The sequence below is a fragment of the Physcomitrium patens genome, chromosome 15, assembly GCF_059467195.1.
Source record: "Physcomitrium patens ecotype Gransden chromosome 15, ASM5946719v1, whole genome shotgun sequence".
In the NCBI taxonomy this organism is placed as follows: Eukaryota; Viridiplantae; Streptophyta; class Bryopsida; order Funariales; family Funariaceae; genus Physcomitrium; species Physcomitrium patens.
In genome coordinates this window covers 1,327,580-1,352,016 of record NC_143424.1, presented here as the reverse complement: position 1 = coordinate 1,352,016, position 24,437 = coordinate 1,327,580, and the positions used below count along the sequence as shown (strand labels likewise).

Genomic DNA, 24,437 nt, shown 5'->3' with positions numbered 1-24,437 from the left:
AATAGTAAATATAGTTTTTTTTTTTTTTTTTTTTTTTTTTTACAAACACAACATCAATCTATACTTATAAAAAGAATCTAATTAAATAACTAAAAACTTATTTTTTAACTCTCATTAACTCTTATTTCTTATTTATAATAATTTATAGTACCTTAATATTAAAAACTTGTTTTAAAGTTTTAATTTAAGGTTACTTTCAACCTACCTTAATATTTCTTATTAAATAAAATGGTATTATTAGTCTAATACAATTTGAGTGAACTTGTTTGAATGAGAAGATTGGCTTAAAAGAATAAATAACTTTTCAAATATTTTTATTTTAATAAAGTTATTTATAAGATGATTTAGAATTTAAAATTTTTTTTTTTAATAATTTTATGGCTATATTAGTATCTATTGAAGACATTGATTTCATATAAACCATTTTATATAAATAATTTCACATAATTGATACATATAAATTTAGATATGCTTTATAAAAATTTCAAAAAATTGATAATAGTCCTAACAAAATTCATAATGTTTTTTTAAAAAAAATTGTTAAATTAACCTAGAAAATTACTAAACTAATCCACCTATTATCAAAAAGAATTTCATTACTAGATCTAAGTTGATTAAAAACCAATAAAAAAAATGGTTGGATCCGCAACAAATAATAAGAGGTGGATCAATTTAGCATGGGTCATTTTAATAGTTCCCTTTTTTATGTGTTTAAAATGCATAATTAATTTTTAAAAATTATGGTTTACTCTAATAATAATTACTAATTGAAGAAATTTTGGCTAATAAATTTAAGTAATGTTCTAAATTATAATATTCTAAACTATAATCTATCTATGAACTGAAATGTTTCAATAAATTAGATATATATTCTTATATGCAAATAGGCAATACATGTTTCTTGTGTATTAATATACAAAAATATATAATGCATATCCAGTCATAAAAGCAGTCTAGTTGGTTGGATTTTGTTTACTTTGTCTGACTAACTCTTATCTTCTTCTTCTTCTTATTATATATATAAAAACACATACATGTTGATGAATAAAATCTGTAACACAGGAATTCTGAGTTACTATCAGAAGCTATCAGTTCACACTCTTCACATGCGTGTACCATCAATTTTTTCTTACAGTTTCTCTCGCGGCATTACAGAACCAAGTGAGAATATCTATCCTATTTCCATGGGTTCAAACACATCACCTCAATTTGAAACAAATACAATCCGGCTCGAGTCTAAGACAAATGTCCATGTCACAGTTCATGGAGAAACTCACAAAGATATAGGATCCAGTGAAGTTTCCGTTCTACATTTTGTCAAAACTCACACTCAAACACACACAATGATATATATATATATATATATACAAATATAAATTATATATATATATATATATAAATATAAATAAATTAATATAAATATGAACAGAAAACGAAGAAGTATACAAAAATTAAGATGAGAATGTATCGGGTCCATGCCCTTCCGTCGCATGATTACGGAGCTCAAGGTACAGAGAGTACCCATAATGGGACTGAATCACTCGCAACACACGATCTTAACAATCTCCAACAAACTACAGCTGCCAATTTCGAAATGTGGATCACAATGGTGAACATCCGCCACCCAGCTGTACCACCACCCCCATGCAACTTAAAAGAGATAACACACACTTGCTTGCTACTCCACTCACTCAACCTCTCCCACAAAGTTATTACTCCAAGAATTACTAGATTCATGGTCTTAGGATTCAGCTCCATCGGACATGTGTCGACCAGATTCAAGCACAGACCCAAGCTCTCGGTGAATCGTGTTCCAGTGTCTAGCGAAGCGTGTTTCCAGGATTAACTGTAAGTTGATGGAGATACTGTTGTCTGAGTTAGTTAGAGCTACTATGCTATGGTTGGCTTGGTCATGGATAGTGTACAGCGGTGGTAATGGGTACGTAATACTCTGGGACTGCAGCTCAAGGGGCCTGCTTGGATCTCAGCTTCTATAAGAAGCTGCAGCTTGTTCTTCATTTCCACTCTCCATTGCAGCTTAATTCATGGTGGTGCTGGCTGCTTCTAACTGCTGTTGTTGCTATGGTTCGCACTTTGCATCAGCTATTATGATTCTGGGTGGAGAGGATTTCAGATTTGCTGCTTTGCATCGGCTTCGTCAGAATGGTTCCTGCATTTTGGTTGAACTTGAGTCTGGTTTCGCTCAGATCGAAGGTTACAATGAGAGTGAGAAATGTTGGTTTCCAGTGCTGGAATTGTTGGAGATGGAGGTGACTGTGCGTCGATGCAACTGCTCTAATCATTTTCGTACCAGTGTATTCCTTCAAACCTCTTCTCTTGACTGTAGTGGTGGCCTGAAGGAGTTCATTGGTACACAAATCTTGAGAGCATGGAGGAAAATAGAGTAATAGTCTTCTTTGCTGTGTTTGATGTCCACGTGGAGGAGAACTCTTGTCAATGCTACCTTAGCAAATGCATGTTTCTGAATGAGGAATCGTATTCCGGACGCGAATCGTAGTTGCCTCCCTTGCGTGTCATCAACTGGTCGGCTGGAAGTCTCTTCTACTGGAGTCGTCAAGGCTCACGCAGTTCTATTTTTAGGTTTCGTGACTCTACTATAGTCATTGCTAGTGCAGTTAGATGTAGAAGGATATTGATTTGTCGAGTCCAGTCTGATTATGGAGCCCACCGATGAAAGTTCTTCTGAATTACTGAGCAGTAATCTAAGGCGACAGTGGCAATACATCTATGGATTGTTCAATATCCTATCAACTCCATGCAGCTGACTGCAAGTCGGTATTGCCAAGATCCTTAATCGTTAACTTGACTTGGGTCATTGTTCATGCCTTCTCGTCTCAATGAGTTACATGATGTAAATTCCTGTGACAATTTCCGAAGACATCACTTGAGTCATGTCACTCACCCATATCGACGGAAGCGTTCATAGGCACTCCAGCTTGTTGAAGTTATCGACCTTTCTGGATATATCACACATCAGATAGCCTTTCACAGATGTCGATGCAGTCAATGAGATTACAGTTGGTGAGATCAGAAACTTAGATAAGTCCTCCGAAACTGCTGATTTCCTGTTGCTTCGACGTTGCCGCAAATGATTTAAAAATCTAACGAATTTCTTAATCATTTTTAGGCGTCATTGAGATACCAGTAAATTATTTAGACATCCTGTTAGCTAGAACAACTACTTCTCTCACTCAGTCATTGTGATCACACAATGAGATGGTACCTTGATTCCACCAACAGAAAAACATGAGCCAGAACTCTATTCTCATTGACTCATGATTTTACCACAGTCGATCGCCGATTCTGTGTTAAAGTCCAATTCAATGTTAAGTACAAACTCCACGCCCATGCAATGTTTGTTTATTTATTTATTTATTTATTATTATTTTTTTTGCCGAGTAAGAACCATGAAGTTGCAGATCAAGTCACCAGTCTACAAAATGCGCAGATTACTGTGCAGAGTCCCGGTTAGTGAAGGAAATCTGCTCTGCACCAGAATCGAAACATCTAAAAGCAGCAGCATCCGGAGATGAAAGTAGACCTTTGCATCAAATTCAAGTCTTCTTTCTATTCCCTGTAACAATTTTAAATGGATATTTTTTGTTGTATCACCACAAAAATTATTGTTTAAATTTTTTTCAAGTTTGATTTTTTTTTTTTATAGCAATAAAGAAGAGAAGAAAGCTTAGAATTTTGATCCTGACGGGTAAATAGTAATGTTAGAAAAATAAACAAGTTACTCAATGTACCCAGTATATAGGGATATTAGATGAAGAGCCTGTAATGTTAGATTGAAAATACATAGTTTGTCCGTGAAGGGACTGAATCACTTTATATCTTAACATTGAGTATTAATATATTATTGGTGAAGCAAAAAACTTATGTAAATGGGTACAAAAACTTGTGATCTGGTATTCTTTTTAATTCACAAGTATTTCAGTAAAATAAGTACAGTATTAAAGTAATAATTATAATAATAACAAGTATAAATAAAGACAGAAAGCAGTAAACTAAAAAAGAAAAGTTTTTATTGATAAAAAATCCTGTATATATAATGCCAACATATGACATAATGGCCTAAAATGACTGGTCCAGAAGAATCTAGCACATAATATTTTGAAAAGTTTGATAATATTGTAAAAAGTTTGGAAATATGAGATGTAATTCTGTATAACTGGCTATTTCTACTCAGTTAGCTCCTATAAGTCACATCTTATTAATAGAAGTTTCAATAGAATGGCTTTGGAGATAAATAAATATGTAAAATGGATTTTGAATATAACACGCAATGGATTGTTGAATTGAGGTACACTATTGAACGACGGTCAATAGAAACAAATTGAATTAAATTGAGCTTAAAGATGCACAGCATAGATAGAAAATGTTGTAGGGAATTGATTTCCTCCAAATGGTACAAACATCTGATAGAGGATTATATAGTGATTTATTACTAAAACAACTAATTCTGCTACACATCTTTTCTGATGTTGTAATTATTTCTCCAAAAGAATACAGAAAAGAATACCAGCTTAATTTAAGCGTTTTTAATATTTAATAAAACTATGATATAGTACATACTCCTTCATTATTTTAAATTCATTTCCGATCTCTATATATTCAACTTAAAAAACCGTAAATAATTCTCAAGAAATCGTTTTTTATTATAAGATGAAAGTTTAGATTTTTGTGTAATTGAATCTAAGTCTGTTTCATACCATAAGGTCATTAAAAAGCACCATATGAAAGTTGCAGATGCAAGTCAAATCCAAATTCTATAAAAGTGGCTCAAATGAATTTGATATATAAATATATATGTATATGTGTATATGTATGTATATATTCATATTTACACATCCATGAATGGAACTTAACAATTTTTGTATCTTTATGGTAGTTACATTGTAGTAAGTGACTTGATATAGAATGATTTACTTCTGAAGAAAATGTTTTACTTATTAAATCGAAGATGAAATCCCATGCGCAGAAATGTTGTCTTGAACTTCTGTTAGATATTAGAGTTGCTAAAAACATTTTATTTTTCACAAAACGATCACCCTGCGGAAGTCCCTGATGTCACTGAAATGCATGAAGGGAAAATAGTCATGCTATCAACACAGTCGCATAAAGATGCTATTGACAACAACTCCCGGAATCTGCTGCACAAAAAACCAGAAAACTTGCCTGCATTACAAAACAAGAGTTATTTCACATTCAATTAATTCTCAACGTGTACATACACAAATGAAACCCAATGTTCAAGCCAACTGATGTCACTCCAGAATCATCTATGAATAAGCTAAAACCCACATGTAATAGTGATGAGGGATGGTGAAACTTAAGACCTATAAAACTCCATACAGTTTCAGGACACATGGTTGGATCCGGAGAAAAAGGAAAAGATTCCGAGTTTCTAGAGGGCTCACCTAAATCGAGATGATAATCACTATATCTTACAGCAGAACTCGTAGAGTGTAGTTAACTGATGCTTCCCCCACACACAACAAGGAGGAATAAAAAGGATACTTAATACCCATCAACGCGAGCTCCATACTCTGACAGCTAATCTTTTGGAACGTGAAACCATGACTGCTGGAGAAATCAAGGCATTACTGACGCAAGTAAAAGAGCAAGTCAACAGATCTAATATTCCACTTCCTAGTCCTCAGCCGATTATATCAACAACTACGGCACAGACTGCAAAGGCTGCCGCAGCTAAAAAGGCAGCTGCGGTGGCAGCCGCTGCATTTGCAAAAACCAAGTCTGCAGCTCCTGCTGGGACTTGAATTTACGTTTTCTCTCATGTTGGTACTTAACTTGGAAGTGAAGTTGCCGCTAACCTGCACAGTTTATCAGGTTCTATCTTACTCTGCGAGGTACAAGAATCTCCCTGAACTTCAGATTTGTACATTTTGAAATATTGATGGATGGTGACGGTAATTTATTCAGATTGCTTCTCAGCATATAGATACCTTTCCGCACCTGAAAGCCGAACGGCAATTACTTTACCCCTGCACGTCGCTGCTTAGTTCGCAATGGAAGTTCGCAGAAGAAATTCGTCACAAGGCATTCGAGTTATTTCTGTTAGTTTTGTGCTGAAGAGGAACCTTTTTAGAGGCATCATGATTCTGGAGCCATGATTGGCTGTACTAGTGTATTTTAATTTAACATCTGTTTTGTTGCAGTTCTCTACACACCTGTGATAATCCACAAGATTGCCATATGCTTTTGGCAGCAAACGCTCTGGTTGAATTTCGCTATCTTACAAATACTGCTTTCATGCATTAAATAGTAAAAGTCAAGTCAGAATTTGGACTCTACTTCCTGACCTTTGTTTGAAGTGATAACAGTGACAAGTTTCAGTATGAGCATGTTATGATGAATAAAACTTGAAGTAATCCCTTGCAACAAGGTGTAAGTTTATGCGCAACCGACACCATGATAACGGACCTGTGAAGGTCGATGAATCGGGTGCACATGCTGCTCTTCTAAGCTTAAGTCTTATTCCTACACTAAATCCACCCTCGTATAGTTATAGCTACCTGTACTTCGAATTCCTCCCCGATGGACGTAAAATAACTGGAACAAACTGGATGCATACAGGCTTGACCAGGTATGATAAAGGAATCATCTCTATGAGCAGGCGATCGTAAACGGTGTCAGCAATGGAGCCTGATGGCCTGGTGCTCCTAAACTAAGAGTTAGACATAATCAATCTCTTCAAAACCTCACGAGGATGATGGTTTAAGTAGCCACTGTTTGGATATTTTTACTCCGTTCCCTCCGACGTGCATTTGAACAAGTGGCTCTTATACTCCTCCGAAGAGAACTATCGCCGGAACCGCAAGAGGTGCTTAGAAATGACGAGCTGCTCTGGAACCTCAATCGTTGCTTTCGCCGGAGGAGAGGCAAAGTACACCATGGACATTCGCGCTTCTGATTCGTTCACCACAGCTCGGTGCTCCACATTTCGGAACCGTCCGTTTGTCCAAGCCTGAAGCAAAACGGCAGCAAATATCGTATTAAAAAAAGATGAGCTCCAGTCTCAAGAGAGCCCGATCAACATCCAAAATGGGCTACGTTTTAAGAGGGTGCTGCTTTGCGATACCACTAATGATTTCAATTGAATGCCCTCGACAAAATTCTCTTGGGTTCTCTTTGTAAAGCAGAAATAATGGGCAGGGGCACCCTGGTTAGAGTATCTGCACCATATTCCTCCTGCAAATCGTTGAAAAACTCACCTTCACTCAACCTGATCAAATCCTGCTTAGAACCCCGAAAACTCTCCTTCAACTGGTTTGCCGTCTAGGATCTCAGATTCGAAATCCGCATTCCACAGTGTCTCCCAACACTAATAGTTGAAAATCCCCAAAATTAAGTCCCTCCTTTGGGATCCGTCTCTGGTAAGGTTCACGGAGTAGATTTAATCAAGCGGTGGGGCAGCGTTGCATTAGTCCTTGAACATATGTTTGCTCATAAACTATTACGTTGGGGGCTAGAAACTTTCTCCCAGATTCCACCTCCCCACAAATTCATGTAATCCCTCACCGTTCAGAAAATATCCCATTTCGTCTCCTTCTTAGAGGACCGTCCCACTACTACACTCTGATCCCACCTCGGCAACTAAGGACTTCGTCTGCACCGACCATTTTGATTCTGGGATAAGATGTTTTCACCGGTTCTCGAAACAAGACTTCAGAGCATGAACATACCTCGGATCCCTTGTGATATACTCTTTGGGTGCCGAACCATACACCTCTGGTCAGTTCGGTTCATACTGTACCATGGACTCCCTCAAGAGTACTTTTCATTCGTCTCTTGGAATAATATAACACATCAGTGTTCGTTTCATCCGTTCCGTCGAGGGTTTCAAGTACACCACACATCCTCGCCCACTCCTCCCCCTTCGTCCCCTGTTTATTCCCTTTGCCCTCGCCGCCAAACCCTCGCAGCTGTGTGCTCTCTCCGCGCTTCGAATTGCTCGAATCTGCGCTAACATACACGCAGTGACACCTCTGTGTCGCATGCAAGCAACGTGAGAGCGAGTAGCCGCTGCGCTAGCATACACGCCGTGACATCTCTGTGCCGAATGCAATCAACGTGAGAGCGAGGAGCCGCGGATGATAGGTAATCCTGTGGTTTTCTCTTTTTTCGGTTCCGAGATTGTGACGATGGCATTCTGTGTTTCGAATATAGAGGTGATGCTCGGAAGCCAGACAATAGGCTTGATCATAAGCTCATACTTGCTGTATCCTATGCAAGCGCGTGAACAATCAAAAGGTTTGATTTGTCTGTTTGTTATTTTTGAAATTCCGGCTGCAGGGATGAGGATTGGCAAGAAAATAACGGCGCATTGAACACCATATCATAATTGTATCCTCGCTTGCCTAGTGTGCATTCGAATTGCAAGATAGGAGCTGATCTGAATGATTTTAAGGACGGAAGAGTATTTCAACCTGGAATATGGTGAGAACAACTTCAAACTTGTTCGTCTGCTAAGATTCTTAGTCCATTTTGAGGATTGAGCTTTTTCTCTCACGGTTGCAATCCCTTTGTGTCATATATCTTGAAAGACTTAATGCTCTCCATCTCTCTGTGTCGTATAATTTGAAAGGCTCAATCTTCTCGACAAAAGATCTGTATCATATAATTTGAAAGGCTCAATCTTCTCGACAAAAAATCTATGTCATATATCTTGAAAGACTCAATCTTCTGAACAGAAGATTTGACCTGGATCTCTTCCACTGCAGGTAATACTCAACTTTAGTCGCGGATCAGATCTACTATATCTTCAATCGTGAAAGAGTTGGTGTTCATTTTGATGTACTTAATGACAACATATTTCAACGGTGCACAAAGAAAATTAAACCCTCATTAAATTCTTGAGTTACATTTAATTTTCATCACTAGACATGTGCCATGGAAGGTCGTAAACTTAAATGTATAATGTCGCTTGTGTAGGTAAGTCATGTTATTCATATATTGATTCATATATTTGTGATTTGACATAGTAGAAGCGTTATTGTTTCTTTCTTTTTATTAGAAATTTAATTCACTTCAAGCTTATAGCCATTTACCTCATTTGTTGTAGAGAGTGAACTTTTTACACATTGATTACTTTAGTTGTGTCATTAGTATAATGAGTGATTAAAGAAACACAAAGGATTGAAGAATTAAGAAGAGATGACAATTTTAATAGAGTAGTTTCATGATATAACACAGTTGTAAAATAATAAACAAATAGTCTTGTAAGATAATTGAAAGATGGGTGGTGCAATGAGAAAAAATTTTAGTTTAATGTTTATCAAATATATGAATCAATTTTCTTTGTATAAAACATGTTGAAGGATTGTCGAATAAATTAGTTTTGTTAATGTTTGTATTGTCTTTGTGAGAAAGTTTTATGGCAATCAAATAACATTTCAAGAATCTATGGTTATTTGAGTAAACAAAGGAGTATGGTTAATAATCAAATGCTAGGTATTTTTTAAGGTATAAGTATCAATCACAATGATTTTATATAGATGATGAGACATTTGAAATGAGTGTTTATTTATTATTTTATTTGTATGTGTAAATAGTTATTGTATATAAAATAATGAGAGATAAAAAGTTATTTATAAAATAATGAGAAATTTATTTTGTTCATATGTAGTATATCAATAATAATTTTGTTATGTTGAAGACTTTTTTTGGTGACCAAAAGTTATTGAAATGTTGCATAATGCATAGGAAGGTTTTATTTATGTAATTGCAAGCACATTATACATATTTTTATATATTTACCATGGCTTATCTAGTGGAGTTTCTTACAAAGTATGTTTCAATATTAAGAGGTTTTTATTTGCTTGTTGTACATTTGGATTTGCAATTGCTATGAAATCTTGTAACAAGTTTGTGGAGGTTAGTGGAGTTGTTTTCAAAACAAGAGAAGTTTATATAGGAGATGTGCTTACTCAATCCTATAATTACAATCAAGAAATTGAAGTGTTAAAGACTAAAGTCTTTTTGAATAGAAATCAATGTGCAAATATTTGCAAATCACTTGGTCATGTTATCAAAGTATTTGAAGGCTTGAGAGCTTGTAGCAATGAAAGAAGCAAATATAAAGTTTTATTTTGTGAATTTCAATACACAACATTAAGGATGTACATGGTCATAAAAGATTGTGCACAATAACGATGGTGTGAAGCAAGTATCTCTCAAATGGAGAACAAGGAAATGTTTAGAGAATTATTGTGGGACTTGAAGACTTGTTATGATGTGGAAATTGATCTACTTTCAAAGGAGTGTCCAAAAATCTTAGAGGACATAATACCAATATTGTTTGATTTTTCTACTTGTGAAGAAGTTAAACATGATGGTGAAGAATTTCACAAAAGATTGAATTGTGCAAGTATAGATGCGCAATTTAAAGATCATGGATTGGTAAAATATCTACTAGTAAGATTGAAGGACTTGTGGCTCATTGAAGGTGGAGAGTTGGATTCTTTGGAAGTATTAAGTGATATTAAAAGTTTAGAGCTTGTGAAAAAAATAAATGAAGGTTCTTATGGAGAACTCTATGAATCAAAGTGGTTTGGACTTTCAACTGCAACAAAAATTATGGATGTTGAGTTTAATGCAATGTTCAAGAAAGAAGTGGGTATCTTAGCTAACACAAGCCATCCAAACTTAATCAAATATTATCATGCAGCAAAAAGTAGTGCAAATGAGAATGGGGAGCCTTCAACAATGAATAACTCAAGGAGAAAAGTATATTTGGTGATGGAGTTGATGGAAAGAAGTTTAAGTGATATATTGTAGGAAAAAAGATAAATGTTGTATTACTTTCTTATTGATGTTATTTATCAAATTGCAAGAGGAATGTGTTATTTGCATGACATGCAAATTACACATCGAGGCTTAAAGCCAAATAATGTGCTACTCAAAATTATAGATGATGGTAGATTCAATAATGATTTTCAATATGCTATCGTAAAGTTGATTGATTTTGGTTGTTCAAAGATCAATGTAGGAAGGAATCCTAAAGTTAACAAAAATAAATACATGTATGGAACTTCAAGATACACAGCTCCAGAGATATTAAAAAGTATAATGGAATCAATTAAGACATGTGCTTTTGAAGTAGATTTGTATTCTTTTGCAATGACATGTTCTAAGATTCTTTCAAGAAATGATCCATTTAAAGGTGTGATCAAAATAGAAGATATATTGAAAAGAATTGAAAAAGGTGGAAGACCAAAGTTACCTTCAAATTGTGATGATTTTAGTAAATTGATCCAAGGATGATGATTTTTCATTAATTTGCAAAGTTTTGAACCAATTAAATTTTCAACCAAAACCAATGAACTTAGAGGAAGCACAAGATATGATAAAAGAATTATTGATGATTAAAAAGTTCATCTTAGTCTTAGATGATGTGAAGAATGAGAGTCATATTAATGATGTACCTACAAATATTCTACATTCTAACAAAAGTAGCATATTAATTGTGACAACACGAAATTGGAAGGTGGTAAAAGACCACCCTACAAAATTTTACAAATTTGATGTTAAAAAACTTGACAAAGATGCAAGTTTGAAGTTGTTTACAACTTATTCTTATAAGAATGATGATAAATTACCTAGAGAACTTATTGAGATTGGCAAACAAATTGTAAGATCTTGTAATGGACCACCCTTGAGTTTGAAAGTAATGGGCTCATTTTTAAGAGGACAAAAGAGGTTGAGATGTTGGGAAAGAGCTTTGCAAAAGTTAAGGAGAGGAAGAGATTTGGATGGAGATGAAGAAGATAGTAATCACAAGATATGGCTTATTTTAAAGATAAGTTTTGATGCCTTGAAAGTTGAAGAAAAGAATATGTTTTTGGACATATGTTATTTTCTTTGTAACAATGTGGATTGAGGTGGTACAATGAAAGAAACTATATTAAAAATATGGACCTATAAAAAAAGTAGAGTTGAAAAGTAAGATGCAAGTACTGTTTTAAATACATTGGTTCATCAATCAATGATAAAAATAGGAAAGAATGGAATAATAAAAGTGCGTGATCAATTATAAGAGATGGGATGAATGATTGTTGAAAAAGAAAAAGAATTCAAAGACTTACAAATTTGGAATGTGAATATGGTACCAATGTACGGATTAACAACAAAGATAACTCTTTCAAATAGTAATAGAATAATTTAAATAAAATTATTGATATAAAAATAATAATTTACAAAGTTAATAAAATATAATTTTTTTAATAGCTTACAAGAATAATTTTATATTTATTGTATATTGCATTATGATATTCTTTAAAATTTATATGTATTTTATGTATGTAATAAAGCAAATGGATTGTAATTTCTAACCATTCTTTTGTTATGTTGTTCATTAGCTAGAAGATATAATACTTAGTCATGATATGAAGAAAATTCTAAAAAGATTCATCATCAAAGGATTATACTTTTATTCTCTACGAATATTTATATGTAACATCAATGAAAAGTTAAATGAAGATATCTTTGAAATATTTATGTATTTAGTAAAAAATGCCAAAAAATTAAAATTCTTGCTACTATAATATAATCCACTTACTTTTTTTTATTCTTCCAAGAAAATAAAGTTACCCGTTACAATATGCAATAAAGATTTTTGGAAAGTATATGAAGAATTAATAATATTGATCCTAAAAGATTTACATTTGGTGAAACAATATCAACAATACTATTTACAAATAATACATTATTGAGACTTAATTTAGATGGGATTGAATTCAAAGTACTACCTAAAGCTATCAAAAACCTAAAATCTTTATCAAACTTAAGTTTACAAAGTAACTCCAACTTAAAAATAATATCAGATAAATTAACAAACTTATATTCTTTAACATCGCTTGACTTGAGTGGTTGCACAAGCTTGACAAGCTTGGTCCATGAATTGGCAAATCTTTCTTCTTTGACATCACTTAATTTGAGTGGTTGCTCAAGCTTGAGAAGCTTATCAAAGAAATTAGCAAATCTTTCTTCTTTGACATCACTTAATTTGAGTAAATGCTCAAGCTTGACAAGCTTGCAACATGAATTGGCAAATCTTACTTCTTTGATAGAACTTGATTTGAGTGGTTGCTCAAGCTTGATAAGCTTGCCACAAAAAATATCAAATCTTTCTTCTTTGATAAAACTTGATTTGAGTAGGTGCTCAAGCTTGACAAGCTTGCCACATGAATTGAAAAATCTTTCTTCTTTGATAAAAGTTTACTTCATGAATTGGTCAAGCTTAACAAGCTTGCCAAAAGAATTAGCAAATCTTTCTTCTTTGACAAAACTTAATTTGACAGGATGCTCAAGCTTAACAAACATGCCACATGAATTGGCAAATCTTTCTTCTTTGACAATACTTGATTTGAGTGAATGCTTAAGATTGACAAGCTTGCCATATGAAATAACAAATCTTTCTTCTTTAATAATACTTGATTTGAATAATTGCTCAAGCTTGACAAACTTATCATATGAAATAGAAAATCTTTCTTCTTTGACAAAAGTTTATTTGGTGAATTGGTCAAGCTTAACAAACTTGCCACATGAATTGACAAATCTTTCTTCATTGACAATACTTTCTTTGAGCCGTTGCTCAAGCTTAAGAAGCTTGCTACATGAAATAGCAAATCTTTCTTCTTTGACAGAATTTGATTTGAATGAATGCTCAAGCTTGATAAGCTTGTCACATGAATTGATAAATCTTTCTTCTTTGACAAAACTTTATTTGAGTGGTTGCTCAAGCTTGACAAGCTTCCCACATGAAATAACAAATCTTTCTTCTTTAAGAATAGTTAATTTGAGTGATTGTTCTCACTTGACAAGCTTGCCAAATGAAATAGCAAATCTTTCTTCTTTGACAAAACTAGATTTGACTAAGTGCTAAAGCTTGACAAGCTTGCCACATGAATGGACAAATCTTTCTTCTTTGACATCACTTAATTTGAGTAGTTGCTCAAACTTAACAAGCTTGCTAAAGGATTTAGCAAATCTTTCTTCTTTGTATCACGGACACAGAATACAGACTTGATATCTATCAAGAAGTTCAAGAAGAACTGGCAAGAACTAGATTAATCACATGAATACAAGAACAATACCAGAGAGGTGAGCTAGAGCTCCAACAGATGTGTTGTCGAGACTGAAGAACTCTTCAGCTTCGATTCCAATATATACTCCTATTTAGGAAGCTTCTCAAGCAACTTCTACCAACTAGGAAGCTTCTAAAAGGTTTCAGAGACTTGCTTTTAGAAGGTTCTAGAAACTTATCTCTAGAAGGTTCTAAGGACTATGTCCCTAACATCTTCTACCAACTAAGAAGCTTCTAGAAGGTTCCAGAGACTTGCTTCTAGAAGGTTCTAGAAGTTTGTCTCTAGAAGGTTCTAGAAACTTGTGTCTAGAAGGTTCTAAGGACTATGTCCCTAATATCACCCCCTCCTTTAGCTTCGAGGTCTCTGAGAAGCAATGTTGTTGTCAATCAGTACCAACGCAAGAAAATGAAGATCTGTCGCATAATATTATGAACTTCAACTGTTGTGCACAAGGTAAGTGGTTCATTGGTCCTTGAAGCCAACGGTAGTGGCCCACTCCTTCAATTTCTGACCAAGCATGAACTTCCGTATCTTCATTGTGAAATTGTCCTACAAATACGCCTTCTGGCTGACCATCGTAAGTAGGCTCGGACTCAAATACAATCACTAGTGATCGGTTACTTGGTATCTTTTCTCGTCGTCGTGGTGTAGGTGGTTCTTCATCTCGGGGTCGCCTTTGTGAGCTAGTCGGTTGAGATAATCTGACTGGCATAGTATCTATCTCTTAGCTATCCATATCAGAAGACCAAACTATGGCTACTAAAAAAATTCTATTTTATCTTGGAGAAAATAACTACATCAACTACGAATTTTGGTGGTGCTCTCCCCCTTTCTTATATTCTTGGGTGAGCAAGCTTCAGAAAGAAGCTATTGTCGAACCAACTTAGTTTTATGAGGATGTTGTTGATGAAACTCTTGTACCTTTTGTGGCGCATTGGTGAGATTTTCAGTTGGCTCCCACGTTCGCTCATTAATGTCGTAGCCGCACTAATAAACAAGATACTCCAACTTGCCCCACTTTTGCTAGGAATCCAGCACCTTTTCAACCTCGTATTCTTCGTGGTTCTTGATCTCAATACTAGGTGGCGAACATTGCACTCTTCCAAGAAAAGATGACTCTCGATAAGGCTCCAACAAAGAAACATGAAAGACTGGATGTACCTTCATAGAAGCTGGTAATTCTAGACGGTACACCACTGGATTGATTTGCTTTTAGATGATAAATGGTCCCAATCTTCGATAGTCCAACTTATCATATGGTTGCTTGGTCTTGATATTCCGTCAAAGAAGCCATGCTTTATCTCCAATTTTGAAAGTAGGTGCTTCATTCTGAAATCTATCTGCAGATGCCTTGTAGGATTCTTGAGCAGATTGTAATTGAAGCTTCAACGTATTTTGAAGCTCTGATAGTTGTTTTGCAAATCCTTCAGCTGCTGGATTGTTATTTGTTGATGGACTCAATAAATCAAGCTTTGGATGATACCCATAGTTGGAAAAGAATGGTGTGTATTGAGTCGACGCATGGAGGGTGTTGTTATATGCAAACTCGGCTAGCGGCAGATATGTGGTCCAATCGTCTTGCTGATAATTGATGCTACATCATAAGTATTGTTCCAAGACTTAGTTCACCCGTTCCGTTTGACCGTCAGTTTGAGGATGAAAAGCCGAAGAAAGCTTGATATCCACCTTCAATATCTCAAAGAGAGATCTCCAAAACTTTGATACGAACTGGGTTCCTCGATCTGATACGATATCATCTGGTAGTCCATGATATCGATACACATTATCGAGAAAGAGCCTTGTTGTGACTTCACTGGACGATGTCTTCTTGCAAAGGACAAAGTGCGCCATTTTTGTAAGCCGATCTACCACGACAATGATGCTGTCAAATGAGTTCGATGATGGCAGGTCCGTGATGAAGTCCATGGAAATTGAAGACCATGATCGACGTGGAATCGGCAATGGCTGTAGGAGTCCATAAGGGTGATGCCGAGGATTCTTGGATCTTGAACAGATGTCGCAGGAGAAGACAAAATCTTTCACATCCTTCCACATTTGGGGCCACCAAAAATCTCGAGAAATAAGCTCCAAGGTCTTGTTGAATCCAAAATATCCCGCTGTTGGAAAATCGTGGCGAGATTGAAGAACTCGGAGTCGTGCTGGTTCTTTTGGGATATATAACCGCTGTTCAAAGTATAAAAGATCTCCCTCCACCTTGAACTTGTCATCATTGGCACGCTGCTTAATATCAATGGCTACTGAATCTTCAATGGTCACGGCACGTACCTGATTCAAGAAGTCAACATCAATTGGCATAATACTAGCGCAAAGCTGAAATTGCTTTGGCTTCAATAATGTCGTACATTGTTGATCAAATGCTGCTTCTCCAGCCTTTGGTACAAGATACGATCTCCTCGATAAGGCATCAGATAGTCCTTGCTGCTTTCCAGGTCGATAAGTGATAATAAAATCGAACCTAAATAGCAACATACTCCATCGAGCTTGACGTCGATTTAGAACTTGAGCCGACATGAAATACTCCAAATTCTTGTGATCTGTGTATATGGTCACTGGATGTGCAGCTCCTTCAAGAAAGTGACACCATTCTTGGAAAGAATCCACTATAGCAAGAAGTTCCTTATCGTGGATCTCATAATTGATTTCAGTAGGAGAGAACTTTCGATAATAGAATGCAACCAGATGGAGCTTCTTATCTTCTCCCATTTGTGAAAGTATAGCTCCCAAAGCAAAATCCGAAGCATCAGTTTCTAAATAAAAGGCCTTTGTAAAGTCTGGATGTATCAAGATTGGAGCCGTAGTAAATGCGGTCTTCAGGTTTTGAAATGCCTTCTCTGCTAGAGGTCCCTATTCTAACTTATCCTTGCATATCAACCGAGTGAGAGGAGGAGCAACTTGAGAGTAATTCTTGATAAAGATTCGATAGAAGTTGGCAAAACCAAGAAAGCATTGTACGTCTCTAACTGTCTTCGGAACCTCCCAAGACACGATTGCTTCCACCTTCTTGGGATCCATCTTCAAGCCTTCTATAGTCGCAACAAATCTCAGAAACTCTATCTCTATTTGGTGAAATAAACACTTCTCCAACTTGGCATATAGTCCTCGCTCGCGTAGTTTCTCCAATACCAAACGAACGTGTTTTTCATGCTCTTCTTCAATTTTGGAGAATATCAAAATATCATCCAAATAGATGACAACAAAATCGTCAAGGTGCTCTCGGAAAATGTCATTCATCATATGTTGAAAGATTGCTGGAGCATTGGTAAGACCAAAGGACATGACATTATATTCAAAATGGCCATACCTTGTACGAAACGCTGTCTTCCACTCATTTCCTTCTTTGATTCGTACGAAGGGGTAAGCTCCCCTTAGATCAATTTTTGTAAAGATCTTTACACGTCCAAGTTGTTCTAAGAGACCAGAAATCAAGGGTAACAGGTAACGATTCTTCTTTGTTACCTTGTTGAGGCCTCGATAGTCTACGTACATCCGCAACGAGCCATCTTTCTTCTTCACAAATAAGATGGGTGCTCTAGCTGACGATTTTGAATGACAGATGAAATTCTTGGCTAGATTCTCGTCGATGTACTTCCGCAACTCCGCCAATTCCATCTGCGATAGATCGTAGATTGGGCCAAAAGGCGGTTGTGATCCTTCTTGTAAGTCTATGGCGCAATCATATGGTCTGTGTTCCGGTAGCATGTCGGCATTTTTTTATTGAAACACGTCTTTAAAATCCTTATATTGCTCCGGTATACTTGCTGTCGAGATCTTCTCCCCGGTAGTTGGAGCCGCATAAATGACAAACGGTGTGCCTCCCTTGGACGATCTTATAAACACTCTTGCTCCAATAAATAAGAATTTTTCTATTCGGGGTTTTCTACTAGGCTTGCTCTTGGGTGGTTTTGTGAGAAAGGTCATCTTTCGCAACTTCCAATCTATCGATGGGTTATGCTTTTCCAACCAGGAAAGACCAAGAATAACAGGATTTGATGGGGTTCTAATAATATTGAAAATAATATGATAACTATGGTCCTTAAACGTCACTTCTATAGGTTCTGATTCATGGGTGACACTACCAGACAATAAAGGTCGTCCATCTATGACCTCAACGTGAATAGGTTTGGATTTTTGTACTAAAGGGATCTTATGACAGTTTGCAAATTCTTCGTCTAAGAAAGAAGGAGATGCTCTTGAATCTAATAATGCTAAGGTGCTCAGTTTTTGAGGGCCAATAAGTAAAGGGATTGTAAAACAAAGGGCAGGTTGAGCGAAAAGAAAGGAACCTGGTTGTTGTTGCGATATTTCACTGTCCAGCCGCACGGTTCCTATTGTGGCTGGGCATCCTCGTTTTCTTGAATAAACGTGCCCCTAGTCTTCATAATACGTCGATTTTTCTTCTTGGGGTAGTTTCCAACTTTGTGGCCTTCTTCACCACAATACAAGCATAGACTTTCCTCCATACGCTGCTTTTTTTCTTCTAGAGTAAGGGATTTGCTACGTACTGCATCAATTTACATGTCTTCTACCTTTGAATGTGAATTCACGTTGCTTGCCGACATAGTTGGGGTGTGGCGAACCGTATGTTGTCTTGAACGTTGGTCTTGGTGACGTTGAAATAGGCGGTTATTGTACTTCATAGCTTAGCTAATAGCTTCGTTGAGCGTTTGCGGATCAAGAAGAGTTAACAACAAATCCTTTACATCGTCCCTTAAACCCCAATAGAATTGACTCATCAACGCTTCTTCATCCCAATTGATGTCGCATGCTAATTGCCTGAAGTCTGATGCATAGACTGATGTAGAACGCATCTCTTGTCGTAGTGACCGGATCTTTGTTGTAGCCCATCGAACCTTGTCGTGTTCACCAAATGCTTCCGCAAATGCCTCCAAAAAGGTTTCAAAGTTGTTTAGTATGGACAATCGTTTCTCAAACAAAGGAGCAAACCATGATAGAGCTTGTCCTGTAAGTAAGGTTCCAACAAGCCCAACACATGACTCCTCCGTTGGATAGCATTCGGGTTGTAAAACTGTTATCAACCTGATTTAGTTGATGAATCCTCGAAACTTGGAACGTGTACCATCGAACTTGTCCGGAAGGCTAACTCGAGGTTCCTTATGTTATAGAACCAGCGGTGCTTATCGAACCTGAGGCAAAGTTGCTTCTCCAAGTGTAGAAGTTTGAGGCTGGTGCAACCTAGATTGTGCCATCCCAGATGCTCCATCATTATGAAGCCTTGCCACGACTTCTTCAATCTTTGTAGTTCTTTGCGATAACGTAGCGAGGGCATTCATGATAGCACCTAACTTGGACTATGAACTTTCCATCATACTAATGTCTTGGCCCCCGACCATTCTAAGAGAAGGACAGAAATGACTCTACAAGAAGACAATATTGGTTTAGAGGAGGGTACTCCGCAACCTCTAAAATGCCTTAAGAGCTTCAAGAAAAGGGGTAATCCACTCTCTCCAAGAAGAATAAGACTCCAATATTGTAACAAAAGAAGTATCAGTTTAGAGGAGGGTAATCCGCAACCTCTAAAGTGCTAGTATACTTCCAAGCAGAGGGGTAATCCACACTCTAATAAAGAAGAAATTAGCTCTGATATCTGAGGTGAGTGAAGTCTCGACAAACTGTCACGAACACAGAATACAGACTTGATATCTACTAAGAAGTTCAAGAAGAACTGGCAAGAACTAGATTAATCACATGAATACAAGAACAATACCAGAGAGGTGAGCTAGAGCTCTAAGAGATGTGTTGTCGAGACTGAAGAACTCTTCAGCCTCGATTCCAATATATACTCCAATTTAGGAAGCTTCTCAAGCAACTTCTATCAACTAGGAAGCTTCTAGAAGGTTTCCGAGACTTGCTTCTAGAAGGTTCTAGAAATTTATCTCTAGAAGGTTCTAAAGACTATGTCCCTAACATCTTCTACCAACTAAGAAGCTTCTAGAAGGTTCCAGAGACTTTCTTCTAGAAGGTTCTAGAAGTTTGTCTCTAGAAGGTTCTAAGGACTATGTCCCTAACGCTTTGATAGAACTTGATTTGAGTTGGTACTCAAGCTTGACAAGCTTGCCACATGAAATAGCAAATCTTTCTTCTTTGACAAAACTTGATTTGAATCAGTGATCAAGCTTGACAAGCTTGCTATATAAAATAGCAAATTTGTCTTCTTTGATAGAACTTGATTTGAGTGAATGTTCAAGCTTGACTAGTTTACCACATAAAATAGCAAATCTTTCTTCTTTGAAATGGCTTAATTTGTGGAGTTGCTCAATCTTGACAAGCTTGCCACATGAAATAGCAAATCTTTCTTCTTTGACAAAACTTGATTTGAGAGGGTGTTCAAGCTTGACAAGCTTATCACATGAAATAACAAATCTTTTTTCTTTGATAAAACTTGATTTGAGAGGGTGCTCAAGCTTGACAAGCTTGCCACATGAAATAGCAAAATTTTCTTCTTTGACAAAATTTGATTTGAGAACGTGCTCAAGCTTGATTAGCTTACCACATAAAATAAAAAATCTTTCTTCTTTGACATCACTTCATTTGAGTGGTTGCTCAAGCTTGACAAGCTTGCCATATGAAATAATTAATCTTTCTTCTATGACAAAACTTGATTTGAGTGGGTGCTCAAGCTTGATAAGCTTACCACATAAAATAATAAATTTTTTTTCTTTAACATCACTTAATTTGAATAGTTGCTCAAGCTTAATAAGCTTGCTATATGAATTAGCAAATCATTCTTCTTTGACAATAGTTGATTTGAGTAGTTGGTGAAGCTTGACAAGCTTGGCACATGAAATAGCAAATCTTTCTTCTTTGACAAAACTTGAATTAAGTGGGTACTCAAGCTTGACAACCTTTTCTCATGAAATAGCAAGGCATTTTTCTTTGACAAAACTTCATTTGAGTGGATGATTAAGCTTGATAAGCTTGCCTCATAAAATAACAAATATTTCTTCTTTGAAATGGCATAATTTGAGTAGGTGCTCAAGCTTCATAAGCTTCTCACATGAAATAGCAAATCTTTCTTCATTAAAATTTTTTAATTTAAAAAGGTGTTCTAACTTTATAAGCTTACTATATGAAATAGCAAATCTTTTTTCTTTGACAATATTGGATTTGAGTAGGTACTCAAGCTTGTCAAGCTTGCCACATGTAATAGAAAATCTTTCTTCTTTGACAGTACTAAATTTGAGTGGGTGCTCAAGTTTGACAAGCTTCTGACATGAATGGACAAATCTTTCTTCTTTGACATGGCTTAATTTTAGTAGTTATTCAAGCTTAACAAGCTTGCCAAAGGAATTAGCAAATCTTTCTTCTTTGAACTTATTTAATTTAAATGGATGCTCAAACTTGATAATCTTGCTACATGAAATAAAAAATCTTTCTTCTTTGACAAAGCTTGATTTGAGTGGATGCTTAAGCTTGGCAAGCTTGCTATATGAAATAACAAATCTTTCTTATTTGAAATGGCTTAAATTGAGTAGGTACTCAAACTTCACAAGCTTGTCACATGAAATATCAAATCTTTCTTCTTTGAAATGGCTTAATTTGAAAAGATGCTCAAGCTTCATAAGCTTGCTACATAAAATAGCAAATCTTTCTTCTTTGAAAATACTTGATTTGAGTAGATGCTCAAGCTTGAAAAACTTGTTAAAAGAATTAGCAAATTTTTCTTCTTTGGCATCACTTAATTAAAGTGGATGCTCAAGCTTAACAAGCTTGCCACATGAATTGACAAATCTTTCTTCTTTGACATGGCTTAATTTGAGTTGTTATTTATACTTAATAAGCTTATTACATGAAATAGCAAATCTTTCTTCTTTGATAATACTTAATTTGAGTTTGTGCTCAAGCTTGACAAGCTTCCTACATGAAATAACAAATCTCTCTTCTTTGAAATGGCTTAATTTGAAAAGTTATTTAAGCTTGAGAAGCTTTCTACATGAATTGGCTTATCTTTCTTCTTTGACAAAACTTGATTTAAGGGATTGGTCAAACTTAACAAACTTGTAAAAGGAATTAGTAGTTTTTTTTTTTTCTTTAACAATACTTGATTTGAGAAGATGCTTAAGCTTGACAAGCTTGCCACATGAATTGGCAAAACTTTCTTCTTTGACATTTTTGATAAATTTTAAATTTTAAATTTATTAAATTTAATTGGTTTTTTTTTTTATTTATTTATTTTTGCAACATATTTGTTGTGCGCTATAGAGAGAATTAATAAATAGTAGAAAAAAAATTAAGTATTGATTTTTTTTTTTATTAATAAAATTAATACGTATTTTAGTAGGAATATAATAAAATACTAATTAATGTGTGAATTTGAATACAAAGCAATACAAAAAAAATACCATATATAAAATTGATATTATTATCTATTAATAAATATAAAAAAATTAATTATAACTATTTTATTTGAGTCGATTAATAATTTAGTAGCAATGCATCTATAATTTGTAAACATTTTATTATTAGAGCATTGCTAATAAAAATTTGAAGTAGTAAAAATTATATACATTAAAGAGCCATCTTAAATAGTTTTATTTATCTTCTTATAAGTTGTACTAAAATAAAATTATATATAATTATATATTAATTGTATATAGAAATTTTAACCAAGTTTCAAAAATATTAAATTAATATACCAATAATTCATTTTAATAAAATATAATATCTCAATATTATGATTAAAATATTTTAACTTATAATTATACATATGGATATAATTAATATGTATTTTATTTTAATTAATATATATATTAAATATGATCTTTATGAATATTATCATTAAAAATTAATCTACTACAAATGATTGAATTATTAAATAAGATATGAAATCATATAAATCTATGTTATGGCACTAATATAAACAATAGGTTAGTGCATCAAAATACATTAAAATTGTGTCTTAACATTGAGCAAGACTAATAAAATAGAGCTAAAAATAAGAACACAATTAATAAATTTTAAAAGCACTATGTTATATACAATCATAAATATAAAGTTATATGAACTTAAAATTGGAAGATTCATGATAAAATCTATAAAAAAAAGGCCATGGTTGTTTTGGTATAGATAGTAGTTGAAAAAGTCTTTAAGGCCAATAATAAAGAATTTTTAATTATAAACAAATATCACATATTTTTACAAAGTCTTTAAATGCAATCTATATTTGAGGCCACCAAAAATCTATTCATATTAACTACAAGATTTTGTTGTATCCAAAATGTCCTTTAGCTAGAAAATTGTAATAAGTTTAAATAGCATATAGTTGTGCTTTACTTTTTAGAATATACAAAAGTTTATTAAAATAAAATAAATTGTTCTTGAATTCAACCTTAGAAGTATTATGAAATTTAGAAGAATTATTTTTTATTTTATGAACGAGAAGATTTAAAGACATATTTGATTAGGTTTAATTAAAAAATATTAAATAAAAAATTAATATTAATTTTATTGGTCAAAGATGAAATTTCTCTGTCTATTGAAAAAAAACAAGTTAGTAGGCTTAATATATAGCTTTAATAAGATTGCACACAAAAAAAAGTATAGTATAAGATGACTTTCACTTCCAACAATAATTACTTATATGTAGCGGTTGCTACCCTAGAAGACAATCAAGTATATTTTTTAGTATCTTATCTTCTATTAGAATAAGCTTTAATATATGCTTTATACTCCTAGGATCTTTTGGCATGTCACCTACTATAAAGATATCTTATGGCATATACTTTATATTCTTACTTAATCTTTAAATATTTCCTAATAGATCTTTTAACTTCTTGACCTAGTCTCTTGGTCCTTGACCTTGTTTCTTATTTATAAGATAACCTTTTTACATACCAAGAGATAATCATTTAAAAATTAACAACTTATATAAGATTATATTTTTTTATAAGATAACTTATTTTATTTTTATTTTTACTTAATTTAATTCTCTGATCTTGCTATTTGTCAAAGACTTTCAAACCTAATATCTTTGTTAACACATAATGTCTATCCTTTATTAATGCCTTTGTCAATATATTTGCATATATATCTTTTATTGTACAATATTTCATCTTAATCACTTGTATTTCAATTTTTTTTTAAAGTGATATTAAATATTAATATATTTGATTTTTAAATGATGCTTTGGATTCTTTGCAAAAACAAGTCATCCTTCATTATCACACTTCATTAGAATTTCTTCCAATTGTACATATTTAATGTCCTTCAAAACTTATTAGTCATATTATCTCTATTATACCATAGTTTACTACCATATACTTTGTT

General features: G+C 34.4%; 1 long non-coding RNA gene and 1 other non-coding gene across 2 annotated transcripts; one reads left to right on the top strand and one right to left on the bottom strand.

Annotated features, from left to right (window-relative positions):
* Positions 1-6,381: 6,381 nt before the first annotated feature.
* LOC149987697 (uncharacterized) lies at positions 6,382-7,708 on the bottom strand. The gene is made up of 2 exons (XR_016506520.1): positions 7,260-7,708; positions 6,382-7,012 (listed from the first exon to the last, which is right to left on the bottom strand). It is a non-coding gene; the product is annotated as an uncharacterized LOC149987697 (long non-coding RNA).
* A 250-nt stretch (positions 7,709-7,958) lies between these two features.
* LOC112292612 (uncharacterized) lies at positions 7,959-9,805 on the top strand. Its single transcript, XR_012219000.2, has 3 exons — positions 7,959-8,145; positions 8,341-8,484; positions 8,769-9,805. It is a non-coding gene; the product is annotated as an uncharacterized LOC112292612 (transcript).
* Positions 9,806-24,437: the final 14,632 nt, after the last annotated feature.